The sequence below is a fragment of the Anguilla anguilla genome, chromosome 2 (assembly GCF_013347855.1).
Source record: "Anguilla anguilla isolate fAngAng1 chromosome 2, fAngAng1.pri, whole genome shotgun sequence".
In the NCBI taxonomy this organism is placed as follows: Eukaryota; Metazoa; Chordata; class Actinopteri; order Anguilliformes; family Anguillidae; genus Anguilla; species Anguilla anguilla.
In genome coordinates, this window is record NC_049202.1 from 23,112,447 (window position 1) to 23,128,173 (window position 15,727).

The window sequence follows — 15,727 nt, forward strand, 5'->3', positions numbered from 1 at the left end:
GCTCCCAACGAGCTGATTGGTACCTTGGAGCTGATTGGTACCTTGCATGGCAGCCTTTCACTGTTGGTGTGTGAGTGTGTGTGTGAATGGGAGAATGAGAGGCATCAATTGTAAAGCGCTTTGGATATAAGCGCTATATAAATGCAGTCCATTTACCATTTACCAGGTGAAAACGAAGGTGAAAAACCACAAGTTTCCATTTGAGGTGGAAGTCACAAGGTTCTGCAGGGTAAGTATAAGCAGCATAGCTTTGTATGGGTGAGTGCAGCAGCCATAAACCCAAATCCAAGCACACAGACCCCTGCATGGCTGACCAGTTCAAGGTGCTTGCCCTCCCTTCAGATAAAGCATTTTCAAACAGAGAGAGCTACCTGAATTTGGAATGGAGAGAGCCAACTCACTAGGCCACACTTGTTCATTATTACAGCAGGCTAACTTGCAAATAAATAACTGATTTTTATTTTATAGGCTATATGGACCATATCACAATCATTTAACAGATAGTCTTATCAAAAGTAAGAGAACATAAGTGCATTTGTCTGATTTTATACGTGACCAATAGCGTCAGATCTGGCTAGGAACAGTCGCAGACCAGCGAGTAAAGATGTACCATCACTAAAGCACCAGGACAAGTTAACCCTGATAACCAAGCACTGAAGTACAAATTCCATACTGAATAAATCCATAACAAGCCCATTGAGAAAAACATACAACAATAAAACCAAACCTAAAACCATAAAAATGTCACTGCTTTAATTAGTACAAAAGGTGGGAGTGCTAGGAGGTGGGGATTGGAACCAGGATACATCATGAAGAGGCATGTCTTCAGTATCCATTGGACAACAGTCAGCGATTCTCCCACCCTGAACACCGAGGGAAGTTCGTTCCACCACTAGGGGCACGGTACAGCCAAGTACAGTGACTGGGACTAGCGTTTAACTATGTTTCCATGAAACTTTTAAATGTACACATTTGAAAGCCTGGCAACTGTTCAGGTAAAACATATATTGAAGCTCTCAGAGGTGAAAAAAAACTGATATGGGTCTATTCTACTCAATCTAAAAGATTCTGGTACACTAACCAAAGTATGTTAGATAAAAGGTCCCCTCATTGTAAAATGTACCTTTTAAACCTGGTTAATAATCCAGCGATCAACTATTGCCTAAAGATCAGTATCAGCTAGCCCACTGTCTCCTTGGTTAAGTCTTTAATCAGAGCCACCTTGTAACAGTTTGAGGGCAAAGCTTTAGATATTTGGCACTTCAGTATGACAGAGAATTCATTTGATATCAACACCCAAAAAGGCTATGAAAGCATAATCGTTCTGCACATAAGGACTATCCAACACATTCAACAGAAAACCAGTACAGTCTCCAAAGCCAAATCCTGCATTTCTGACCATTAACCAAACAGACAATATCTATGTAAATGCTGAGCATTCATTTGCATACAAACTTGCAGCACACAAAACCTGTAATTCAACATTGTGGAGTGCAATGTGTGTTGAAATTGGCCACGTCTGTTTCATAGACTACATTGGTAGTAAAACAGCTCAGTGAGTTCTGGCCCAGATGTGTGCCAGACTATATTTAACCTGATTCCATGACTCCTAACATTAATGTTTCCCCAACCAACTCCTCCTGCATTTTCCTTCTCTTCTCCTTCATGGGAAAAGCAGGCCTGCTAGGGTCCCTCCCTCCTTTCCTTAAAACCGTTCCAATGCCCTGAGATCCGCCATAAAGCCTACCACATTAACATTAATCATGAACCTACTCACCACCTACAATCTGTTCTTATAATGTTTCCATGACAGTAAACCACGGCCATTTACTGTGATGTCATCCAGCTGGTTAAACCAACCACTTCCTCTTTAACCCCACATCAGCCAAAACAGCCCTGGATCTCACATTGGAATTGATAACATGGGATTATAACTCAGAAATATACAGCATGTGGGAATAAGATCATAATCAACCAGGCAGAATCCCTACAGTGAATTCCCTTTTGGTAGACTCAAAGTTGTCAGAGAGAACTCTATTCTGAGTATTTTCATATGTAATAATGTTACCATTTTTAAATAAGTGCTGTAAAGTAAACCAAAGGGGGTGCAATGACGCCAAACCATTTCCGCAATTATTATTATTTAAACTAATAATTGCATGTAGAAAAAAACACTGACTGACGTAGTTGAGAATTAGAGTCTAGAAAGATTGTCAGTGATGTCAAGCGTGATGGTCAGCCTTTACAGTGAGATAATATGAGAAGAGATCACTGAGGATGTCCACAATTCTCAACTACATGAATGGGTCTTCCAGCTCTAGTCAGACATGTAGCACCAATAGCGTCTTTCAAACGTCAGTATCCGGGTTGAACAGGCAACGATAACAACAAGCACAGTAACACGTGTTAGTTATGATTAACATAGTCTCCTCCTCCTAATAATAATAATAATAATAATAATAATAATAATAATAATAATAAAGTATATGGCCTTGGTTATATGTTAACTTTACTATGGAGCTGTAATGTTAAATATTTTCTCATATTTTCTTTTTGTTGGAATGACGAGCAAGTCGATTATGGTACGGCACAGGACCACAGTGGAAAAAGCTCGCCGAAGTCTAGGCTACATCTAACTGCCTTGGGACACGGTAACGACGTGCGATAGCATCTTATAATACGGAAAATGAACATCATCGTGCATACTAAAGAGCTGACCAATTAAAATATGTATGGACAAAATTTGAACTATTGCTGAGGCAAAAATATTTTATGTGCACTGACCACGTTCCGTTGCGGATCCAGCCTATTCATTTCAGACGGATATGAACTAGCAGGTTATCTGCGCAAGAAACGTATTATCTTTTAATGCATTTATCGTAACACAGAAACCAATGTAATAATAGACACTAGTTTATTGAATTCTGTGGAAAGCCACTTTAACCGATAAAAATTACTTCACATTAAAAACGAGGGTCCCTGATAATATATTGAAAGCATCGGCCAAGCATATTATGTAGTGTTTCAAAAGGGTAGCCTACGTACGCACGCGAATAAAATAAAATACAGACATATGGACTTGATATCAGAATCGTGGCAGATGGCGTGGCAGAACCAACAAATAAGATTACGGTTAGACAGGTATGCCGACGCCATCATTTAAGAGGATCAGATCCCCACTTAAGCTTTGTAATGTTATTGATACTTCGAACCATCTGAGTCAATGTAAATGAATCCCTCTTGTAGTGGGCTACAATAGCCTACCCAAGTGCAAGCAAACCAGCCTTTCTTTTCACGGCTAGACGTACCGCAGCATATGAGAAGCCCCGCCACTCACCTCTTGTAGACATGTCTTGCAGAAAGGCAGTGAAAATTTTCCTCCCTGGTTGTCAAAGGGTGAAAAATAAATAGAGAAAAATATTTTCCGAATTCAGTTAGGTTTTCCGCTACTTCCAGAAGTAACCGTTAATTGCCTGTTCTGTCTGCCCTAGTGAATGGCAGCGATGGAACAGCGGGTTCAATAATAACTGTAAGCGGCGGAATAAGAAAGGGCAAACGCGAGCCAATACAGAAATAGACTGCACAGCTGGGCGTGTCCTGCACAGAAATACGCATGCCAGCTTTGCACGAAATCAAATTGAATAGTAAGAATGAAACATTAATGACAGTTATTAATATTTTACTCAACGCAGTCTTTCCATGGAACGATTTTTCAATAGCCATGTTTTCCCTGTCTTCTATCACGAGTAGGCTGTATGTTATAATTTCAGGGGCACACAGCTTAGGGAAACGGCGTGATTTAAACATAATAAAAAATCGAATAGGCTACCTTCGGACTTCAGAGACGATACGCGCTTGAATTGACTGATCGCTTTTAAATATAGGCCCAAGCGAGGGCTATATTTTTAAAAATTCAAGGTTACTTGAACATTAACCAGATTCTAGTTTTTTACACTTGCTACTGAAACCGATTTGGTCTAACCAGTCAGTTGCCTGTTTCCAGTAGTTGAATATTAGTTCCTGTGAGTCTCCTAAACGTCAAACATTATCTTATGGTAGTATTTCAAATATTAGCTGTAAATAGATTGTCTCGGAAAACGGTTCATTCCATTTTCTAATTTCTCTGTGTTTGCGTTGTTTGCAGAGTAAGGCCAAGTCATCTGCTGTTGTGTATGATGATCAGCCGTACGAGTGCCCATCACACACAGGGGAAATACAGAATCTGCGTGCAGCAACCAACAGATGAAATTGTCGTAGCCTGAAGCGCAATTTATAGACGGGTGTGGTGAACAGCCACACATAGTAATGTAATGTGTGGCTGTTAGAACTGCAGGATTTTGGCGGACTATCGTAAAGAAGACAGGAAATAAAATTTTTTTTATTTATTTATTTATTTATCCCGGCTACCTTAAGTGCACAAACTTATAGGCCTAGATTATTTCTAACTATACACTTACAGAAGAGTAACAGAAATAGTCTGGATAGATAGTAAATTAATTACATCTGTCACAGACTGGTGTAAATTTCTTAAAGACTGCATGTCACTTCAGATACTGACTTGCGACTCGGTCTGAATCCAAACACTAAAGGTGTGCCAAATAATTACATTTTGTAAGCTTGTCTGAATTTTTTTTGTCACACCAAGTAATCTGTTTTAAAACTAGCCAAGTATTTTCTTGGCAGTATGCCAGAGAAGAGGGGGAAATTAGGTTACCTGGTGGATATATGACAGATGGTAAACTGTAAGTTTGCTCTGGCACAGGTAAACTGTTTAACTTTATCAACCACCTTCTAGATCCTTTGTTCAGATTTCCAACAGTTTGAAAGCTTTTTTTGTGTGTGAGAATGATGTTAAATTTGAGAACATTTGACACCAGACAGCATTCGTTAAATGTGATTATGTTCTCTAATATCACATTATGAACTAAAATACAGTCACTGTGGGTGGCAATATCATGATGTGCAGTTGTATGCAATAGTTTGGGCACCCGTGGTTAGATTGAATGTTTTGTTTGTTCTTTAAGTGAAAAGAAGTCAACACAACTTCTGCACACAGCGTGCAATTATTGCAAAATCTAAATGCTTCCAGCTTGGAATTTTCACTGTCAAGAAGCATCATTAAGAAGTGGAAGATAAGGCAAACTATTGAAGTCTAGGCAAGAAGAACAAGAAAAATCTATGATAGAACTGCTCATAATCTGGTCAACAAACCCAAATATCACTGCCAAGGATCTGCAGGAAGATTTGGCTGACACCGGAGCTGGGGCGGTTTTAGTGATTTGGAGGCCCCAGGCAAAGACCAATGTGAGGCCCTTCTCCATTTTGCTTAACGCAACCATAGCTAGTGAACAAAAACTATTTGGAGGGAGCGCTTTTCAGTTAACAAAGCCACAGAACTAAAGGACCGACCAAATTAGAATTCTAACTGAAGAACTTCAAATGACCTTCAGTCAGTTAGAAGACAATATGGCAAGAAAAAGACTGTAAGTATATAATCTTTAATTCTTCCAAGACAAAAGTATAGTACATGTTTTTTGATAAAGCATTTGAACATCCACTATACTCTAGGGGTAAAAGTCCAGGTCCGAGCGGGTGTCTGGTTTGTGGTGGGCTGCTGCTGTCTGTCTGTGTCGCCTCTGACACTTTCCTCCCACACTGTAGCTGGTTCACCGCAACCAGCAGACACAGCGCTAGAAGTTGTAGTAGGTGTGGTGGGTGGACAACAGGCTGAGGCAGCAATAAGGCTGCTAACGTTAGCTAGCTCAGCTTCTTCAACTAACGTTAACCTGTTGTAACGTCAGCGAGAGTGAGAGCACCTATTATCAACCAACTTTGTTCGACAGACAGGAAAACGTAAACTGATTTGCAAATATATATGAAAAAATATGCGAAATATCGGTAACAACCTGTACCTAGGTATGTAGGAAAAAGGTCCTCGTTATCCTCCAGTGGTTTTTTTTAAAAAATTTTTTAAAGTACTTTTTTATGTGCCGGCAAAAATAACTCAGAGGTGGTCCAGCGCTAGCTTTTGGTTGCTAAGGGGACGTGTATCGACCACCCCATATAAACGAATGGAATTTACATTTGCTAGCATACTGTATAATTGTCCTGTCTTGCGTATTTGAGGTTAATATGAGAAAGGGTGGTCGCTATCAGCATGTCTAGGAATCCGTACATGTTCACTGTTGTAACTCAAGTCGCAGGATGCAAAATAGCCGTTAGGAAAGCAGTTTGAAATTATGAAGCAACGTCTGTGCCATTGGATTTAATGATTCGCGATGAGATCATTCCGAGCGTGTTGCTTGTCTTAAAGTTGATATAGTAAATAAGGCTGTATTCATGTTACTAAATGTATGAAATTGGTTTTTTTTTTTTTAACATTTAGACAATTTATTATGTGTAGCCTATTTTTTACAGGACTTACATTTAAATAGGTAGGCTAACAATGTCCAGTTCAAGACCGGGGCTGGTTGTCACATGGGTTGGTTGTCACACTTCTTATATCTTCCCCACCAGAGGGCACTGTCTAAAAAAAAACATGTCACCAAAGTGTCCTTTGTGGTTAAAGGTCAGCCACATGGTCATTTGGTCACCTGCAAGCCACTACACATTGAGGTGAGAGGAATTTTATAAAAAATCATGGCAAAAAAGTAATTTTTTAATTTGTTTTTAATTTTATTCTAACATTTTTAAATAGAAATTTAGCTAAAAACTAAAACTATCAGTGAAAAGAAGAGGGTGAGAGCTACATTTACAATAATATTTTTTCTACCTAGTTTAAACCATGTGGTCAATAGCCTCCCATGTAGCAAAACTGTGTTAATGGGGTTGGTCGTCACATTTTGTCAGGGGCTGGTTGTCACATGTGACAACATGTAAAACTACATTTTCATGTTTTATGTCCGTTTGAGTCTTACTGTAATGGTTAAAGTTTTACATAGCTTTTATGAATTTTATGAATGTTTCATGAAATCATACATTTTTATAAATTTTATTCAATTGATTCAAATGAAATCAGATGTTTTATATTGATTGAAATGTTTTATATTGTTTGAAATGAAATCAGATGTTTTTATATTGATTGAAATGTTTTCTATTGTTTGAAATGAAAGCAGATGTTTTATATTGATTTAAATGTTTAATTAATTGCAATGTTTTACATGTGAAATTAAATCAGACGTTTTTATATTGAGTGAAATGTTTTATATTGATTGAAATGTTTTACAGTATATTGATTGAAATGTTTGTCTGTTTTGACGAGTAAAAATATTTTGGAATGCAGTAAGTTGATGATTACACTGAATTAATATTTTTTCTATATATTTTTCCTGTTGTTCCTATTTTCCTGTTAAGACATGTTTATTCATCTTTTTAAAAGAACAGATAATATTGAGACAACCAACCCCATACTGAGTGACAACCAACCCCGCCATGGGGTTGGGTGTCACACCTGCACAAGTTGTGTTTGATAATCAATAACTTTTTATCAGAATAAGATAAATAAGCAAACATAAGTAAATATAGATATAAATAGATATAAATATAGATGGCAAATATAGATATTTAATTGGATAAGCCCACATTTACATGTAGATAGATTTATTTTTATCTATTACACATTATCATTCGTTTGGAGTGACAAGAAAGGAAAAATGTTTTATAAATTAAAAAAAAAAAAAAAGGAAACAAATTCATGAGGCCCCTTTCGCGGACGAGGCCCCAAGCAATTGCCTACGTATGACCAATGGTAAAGACCAATAGTAAAACCGCCTATGCACCGGAGTAATGGTGCACTGGTACATTGGGCAGTGTTGCTTGCACAGATATCCTCTGTATGGAAGAGTTGTCAGAAGGAAACATATCCTGCAATCTCTCAAAAACACTTAGATAAGCCAGAGACTTTCTGTAATTAAGTTTTGTGGACGGAGGAAACAAAAATTCAGCTTTTCGGCCAAACCACCAAAGATACATTTGGAGAAAAATACACCTTGACAACCGAGAAACATGGGGTTGGGTCTGTTATGCTTGTATGGCAGCCAGTGGCACAGGAAATATAATATATGCTGCAACAAATCCTAGAAGTTAATGTCCCAGAGTCTGTGAAGAAATTGAATCTGAAAACAACGATCCAAATGTGACTCAAAATGAACCGTAAACTATTTAAAGGAACAAAATATATAGGTTTTGGAATGGTCTTCGCAGTTACCAACATTTGGAAGCTGTGATTTCTGCCAAAAAAGGTGTTACAAAGTACTGAGTGATAGGGTGCCCAAACCTTTGCATGTGTCATATTTGCCATTTTTATTTTTTCACTCTGTTAAATTTAGCAAATAAAAAGTAATTGTGCATTAAAATTTACAGAAATATGTCAAATTTTATTCCCTGCAGAATTATGTTCACTTCTTTTCACTTGGAGAATCAACAAAATATGCAATTTGACCAGAGGTGCCCAAAATTTTTCATACCACTGTATACAATCATACACTGGATTCATGTCCTTACAATGAGGACTGGTAGAGGGGGTCACTTCAACCTACCTTACCATCATCTGGGAGAATGTGAGCTTCCATTATGCATGTGAAAATAGTTTGAGGCAAGCCATGCATGGCAATGGTGTTCATCATAAACCCCACTGAGGATTCTGTTGCTTTGCTTGTTGATGGAAGGTTCATGACAGTCATCCCAATTTGTCATTTCCTTCAGGCCGTGGGTGTGGTATGCAACAGTATCATTGCTGAGGTCTGCCAGGCATTTATATGGAATGCAATATATTATTTTCAATGCTGGCTGGTATTTTCCATGCTGGCTGAACAGGGGAAGTATATATATATATATATATATATATATGTGTGTGTGTATATATGGCCAAAAGTATGTGGACACCTGACATCTAACATCTCATCCAAAATTATTGGCATTAATATGGAGTTGGTCCATCCTTTACTTAGATAACAACCTACACTCTTCTGGGAAGGCTTTATGATAGATGTTCGAGCTTTGCTGCAGGGATTTGCGTCCATTCAGCCAGAAGAATATTTGTGAGGTTGAGCACTGATTGGGTGACTAGGCCTGGCTAGCAGTTGGCTTTCCAATTAATCACAAAGGTGTTGGATGGAATTGTGGTCAGGGCTGTGTGCCAGCCAGTCATGCTCTTCTACTTCGTTCTTGACAAAGAAACTGGGGGCACTGTCATGCTGAAACAGGAAAGGGCCTTCCCCAAACTGTTGGGGAAGCATATAATCGTCCAGAATGTAATTGTGTGCTGTAGCATTATGATTTGCCTACGCTGGAACTAAGGGGCCTAGCCCAACTAAAAAAAAACAACCAAAGACCAATGGGTATACAGACACCTTTGGTCATTAGGGGAAATGTATATACAGTGCCTTCAGAAAGTATTGAGGCCACTTCACTTTTTCCACATTTTGTTACGTTACAGCCTTATTCTAAAATTGATTAAATTCATTCTTATTCTCATCAACACACAATAGCCCATAATGGCAAAGTGAAACAGGTTTTTAGAAATTTGTGCAAATTTATTAAAAATAAAAAACAGAAATATCACATTTGCATAAGTATTCAGACTCTTTACTCTTTACTCTTTACTGTACTTTGTTGAGGCACCTTTCACAGCAATTACAGCCTCAAGTCTTCTTGAGTATGAAGCTCCTTCATTTGCTTTAGTAGTATGTTTGGGATCATTGTATTGCTGTTGGAGGAAGCACCATCCAATGAGTTTGGAGGCATTTGCTTGAGCAGAGAAGATGCTTGAACTGGAGCAGATAATATTCTACTGTACACATCATTCATTCATTCAATTAATTCTGATGCTGCTATAAGCAGTTACATCATCAATGAAGATGAGTGGGCCGGTATCTGAAGCACCAATACATGCCTAAACCATAATACCCCCACCACCATATTTCCACAATAGGGAGGTGTGGTGTGGGGATGGCTGGTTTAAGCAGCCACACCTGCCCTGGGTCAAGCTAATTAGACCTGGCCAATTGGATAATTGGTTAAGAATTAGATAATTGGCCAGGCTAATTGGACCCAGGAACAGGAGTGGCTGCACCTGTGCGTAGTGAGGTAAAACACTGGAGAATGAACAGGTAAATTTAAATTAAAACTTTACTTTCAAAAAGTAAACAGAACAACCAAAAGGCCACAAGGGGCAATTTTTTTAAAAGAACTAAAAATTCAAAGAACAGAAAACACAACGAGGAACTCAAAACTGTGACAGTACGGGGGGTGGGACCCAGGCGCAGAGTGGGAAAAAACACAGAACTCAAAAAGTTTATACAACAAGACTTTACTAAAAATAAAAAGCAAAACAACCAAAGAGCCACGAGGGGCATAAAACGAAAACTAAAAAAAAACAAGAACAGAACTACACTAGTACGGAAAACAAACGGCAGAAACGCACAGAAATACACAAGCGGAAACAAAGTAAGAAACACAAACCGGTCAAAAACATAGGCGGGAACAAAACAGATCTCAGGAACAAACACAGGAACAAGAAAATGAAAAAATCCAAAAACACCAGAACACCAGGGCATAGGCACGAACACATGGATTACGAACAAACAATCAGAACGAACCACTAACAGGTAAAAAACGCAGGCAGGTACAAAGGGTCTGAAACATACGCAAGTCGGGAACAAACACAAGCAGGGCAGAACACGGGAAGGCAGAGCACAAGGGAAGGTCAAACAAAACACAGTCAGGAACAAAATACAGGCAGGTACATATGGTCTGAAACATCGGAAACAAACACAAGGAACCAGCACCCGAGTCAAGGGGACAAAGAACTTAAATAGACAAGGGGTAACAAGACACAGGTGAACTCAAAAAACAATCAAACCAGAAGGAGGGGATAAGACACAGGTGGGAACAATGATGGGATAACGAGACAATTGAAAACAATCATACAATTAACAGGGGGGGAGCAGGACACAAAACAGAAGTGCCGCCATCTGGCGGCCCAACAAGGGAAACACAGACAGGAAAACAGGACCATGACACAAAACGCTAGAAGTAAAACAAGAAACAAGAAAACAAGCAGGGGAACTCGAAAACTCAAAACACTTAGTGAGGGCAGAAAACAGTCAGGGCAGAACACAGGCAGATACACAAGGCAGGCAGAACACAAGAACACAAGTCAGGCAGAATACAGGCAAGGCAGAACACAAGTCAGGAAGAATACAGGCAGGGCACAACACAAGCAGAACACACAAGGAACTAGCACCCGAGTCAGGGAAACAAAGAACTTAAATAAACCAGACAATAACCAGACACAGGTGAACTCAATACATAATGAGACCAGAGAGGGAAGGGATAATGAGACAACCAAAAAACAATAATTGAATAATTGAAAACAATAATACAATTAAACACAGGGAAAAGCAATGAGGGAACAAAAGAACAAAACTGCAAAACTGAAGTGCCACCATCTGGCGGCCCAAAAAAGAAAAAGCAGAAACAGAAACACAGAACCATGACACAGACATTATAAATAAATATATATATACAAACACACACACACACACACACACATATGTACATTGTATATTAAAGCTTGTGGACACATAAAAATGACCAAAATGCATTTGTGTTTAAATTCATTGCCATGTTTAAATGCGGATGAACAAATGCATGCATTTGATTTGACACAGTTAGTTGAAAGAAAAAAAATTATTTCTCTTCCACACAATGGAGAAAATCAAAGCAGGAAACTTTTGTCATTAGATTGACTTTAAATGCTTGGCTGCAGCGCCCCCTGGTGTTACATTTAATAAATAATTTACAGTCACTCCAGCGAAGGAAAACTCATGAAGGACATTTGGTTTTGCCAGTCTATATTACTGGAATGAAGATTCACAGAGGCCCACTTTTTGTAGCAGAATCCTAAAATATCTTCATATACCTGTCCAAGGCTCACGAATATACAGGAACACACATATAGTGAGGAAGGTGCAGAACCACTTTTCAACCCAAAATCATAAATCTTTGATTTTTGATGGTAAACAACTCTCCTATTCAAAAAAGGATCAATCTCTAGAAGCATTTAATTATTTACAAATACAATTGCTTTGCAGTAGAAATAAAGCAGTGAGTACAGTTATTGCTCACTTTCAATTATAGCAAATATCATTGGTGTCAAGTTGTACAATAAAATTTGTAAAGTTTATGCTCAAATACAGGAGTCCCTAGGTGTCTAATTACTCCTAGTTTTCACTGCACACTGTCCTGTGATATATGAGTGTCATTTACAGACAATAATTGTATTTTTAAGGCCACCAATTTATTTCTATGACGTCACCCACAATGATTTAAATTTGTACTTCAATTGCTATCCTCTGGGAGTCTCTGTAGAGTGATTAATAATGCAATTATGTGGTTAATTGTGATGCTTATTAAAGCAATTAGTTAACCTTCAGTTTTTTACAATTACTTTAACTCATTTCTCTCAATGGTATCAGTTTTTAGAAATTCTTTATGTAAAATGCTACACTTCACATTTTGGGCACAAATTCACATACTGAATGCAGAAGATATATGTCAGTGAACATTTAACATAGCACCAAAACATAAGATATTTTCAGAATTTTAATTGAATTGCTGCATTTTAAAAGAAAATGTTTATTCACAAATAATGATGTCTCTCACAAAATAATTCTTATCACAGGATATTTCCAAGGACTGGGAGTCGTTTGCTCAAGGATTATCAAAATTGCAACAAGCAAAAGGTTTTCAACGTGTATTGTAATATATGTATGTAGAAATATGTTCAGTGAGAACTCTGTGTGATATTTTCCATTATTTGTCAAATATTTTTTTCAAAAATCTAAATCCTGTATACTGTACAAGGCAAAATGAACTCTGATGCATCATTCATGATACAAGAGGCACAAAAGCCAATACCATAATATTTACAAAACTGAAAAATCTATATAAAATGATATCTAACACATTCATTGAGTGTACATCAATGTCCCGCTAAACTCCAGGAAGTATAGAATCATGCTGGGCAATTACACATTTTTCACACAAAAAACAAAACTGAAATGTCACTGGGTGAATTCAGGGACATGGCTGATGAAGGAAATATTTCCAAATCATACTCAAATGACAAAAGGAAACTTGTACTTGTACGTTGTAAGCAATTCTGTTAATGCAGAAAGATGCATCTGTGCATCTGAACATGTTTTCGCCTAGCATAGTCAATAAATGACAGAACAGACTGCTACACAACTGACCACAACTAAATCTGATCAGTTTAGAACCATGAATTTCCATTTGAACTGTGTACATGACATTCACATTTTATGTGTACATAGAATTTCTTATTTTTAACATACCTCTGCTAGAAACCATCTTATCATTATTAATACTTTTTATTTATTGAATGATTTCTGTCCAAGGGAAACGTTATATAATAGCTATCCCTGTACAAGTTCACTGAAATAGTTTAAAACTATCCTCTCTACTGAAACTTCCCAAATTAGGCACTATGGGAACTCTCCCCTGTGTGACTTCCCTGGTGTCTCTACAGGTCACCTTCCCACACCGGGCACTGTGGGTCTCTTCCCCTTTGTGAGTTTGCTGGTGTAGTCTGGAATGTTCCTTGCTACTGAAACTCTTCCCACAATGTGCACAGTGGTATGGTCTGCCTCCCTGTGTGAGTTGGCTGATATCTCTTTAGGTCACATGAATGACTGAAACTCCAAATCTGGAAGCATGTGTGCGCTCTCACGCTGCCAGTATCTAACTTTTGGGGTGAGGAGTTGAACTGTTATCTGGGACACTATGAAAGTGCGCACAGTGCTTGCAGGAGTTGCCAGAAGTCTGGAGACTCTGATGTGACCGATCCTGCTGAGCAGTCTCACATATACCTCAAAAAAACTGTTATCTGGGACACTATGAAAGTGTGCACAGTGCTTGCAGGAGTTGCCAGAAGTCTGGAGACTCTGATGTGACGGATCCTGCTCTGAGCAGTCTCACATATACCTCAGGGTGAGATTTTTTGATGTGTTTGTGCAGGTAGAGCTCTGCAGTGTAGGAGAGCAAGTACTGAGTACAGGAAAAGAACTAAGACGATGCAACCTTGCCCCCTGGTGGAGGAAAGAAAATTATGGCAGATGGAGCAGTACAAAGAGCAGGACAGAAAATGGACCCATTATGACCAATGTACGATATATATTGTGGCACCCCAGGAAGGAAATTGTGATGCTGTCCACCAGTGGGTGGAACCAGAGAGAAACCAGTTTCCCTGACTATAGGCAGCTACAATCTGCTTGCTAAAAGGATGTGTATCTGCAAAAAAGCTTTTTCCCAATCTTTCTTGGTCCAGTGTTCATGGTGCTTGGCCCACTGGAGTCTTTTTTTCGTGTTAGCAGCATGTAGCCAGGGCTTTTTCACAGATACACATCCTTTTGGATCCAAAGTCGCCGTTTCACTGTAGTCAGGGAAACTGGTTTTTCTCTAGTTGAATTAAGTTCTTACTGAAGGTGTGGTGAAGTTTTACAATGGTTTCTTTTGCTAGACAACACAAGATATTTGTCTTCTGCGTCTGATGTTATCCTTCTTCTTCCTAGTCTTCTCTGCTAACATTAGTGCCCAAACAGCTCGACCCTTCAGAGTGTGTACTGTACACTGCACCTGGAATCTTGAGTTTCTTTGCAGTTTCTCAATGGGAATAATCTTTTTGCCACAAAATATGTTTACGTGGGCCAGCACATCTAAGCCGAACTCCGTCTTATTTGCCATATTTCTTGCCACTTTAATGCCTTATTATATCTTTTGACACACTACAGGCTAAATGTATTAGGCTACCTGTGGTTTTAAAAAATGTAGGGTAGATAAGATTTCAGTCAATTTAACTGGTTCTTAAAATTTCAGAAATACTTTTTAATATCAATATAATGAAATATGGCTACAATTCAGTGACCTGTCAAATACACCTATGATCACAGCTTAGTGAACTACAACTCACTCTGTGACCCACCTCACCCTCAGTAATTTTGGGGAGTAATAAAGGGAAATCCTTATTTCATGCGGTTAAAAAAAAATACATTACCGACGTTGTCGGGCAATAGGCCTACTAATCCCGTCCGGACAGGGTTATATATTCATCTTTTGTTAGGTGTTTCCATTATTATGTAACTCCTGTACATATGTTTGAAGGTAAGTGGAAAATCTGAATGGGCTGAATGGTTGTTCTTGTCATTATGTATTCTTAAGTTAAGTAGCACTGACCCAGTCCATATCCTAGCAGGGAAAACCACTGCTCTTTCAAGTGCCGATCAGCTTGAATTTTTTCAATGCTGCAAATATTGAATGATCAGCTTTCATCAACTTTCATATTTCACCTGTGTATATTTTTTTTAAACACAATTTTTCATTCTATTTAAACTGCATATTTAATTGGTAATTGTTCAGGCATTACTGTTTCCCCAATCCTGGTACCTGTAGAATGTTCTTGTTTTTGTGTTTGCTTTTACTTAATTTAAAATTAAAACAGTTAATTGTACTGTGAACTCACCCCACCTGTATTATTGGGTCTGAACTGGTTGTGGATTGCAATTATTGCGGTAGTGAACACCTGTACATACCCTGGGAGCCACTAGGACCAGCTATGGCGAGCCCTGCTGAGGAAGTTTCAGTACTGCCAAGATTTTTTCAGTGTAAATCTGACTTGTGGGGTTGAAAAATAATAATAATAATTTTG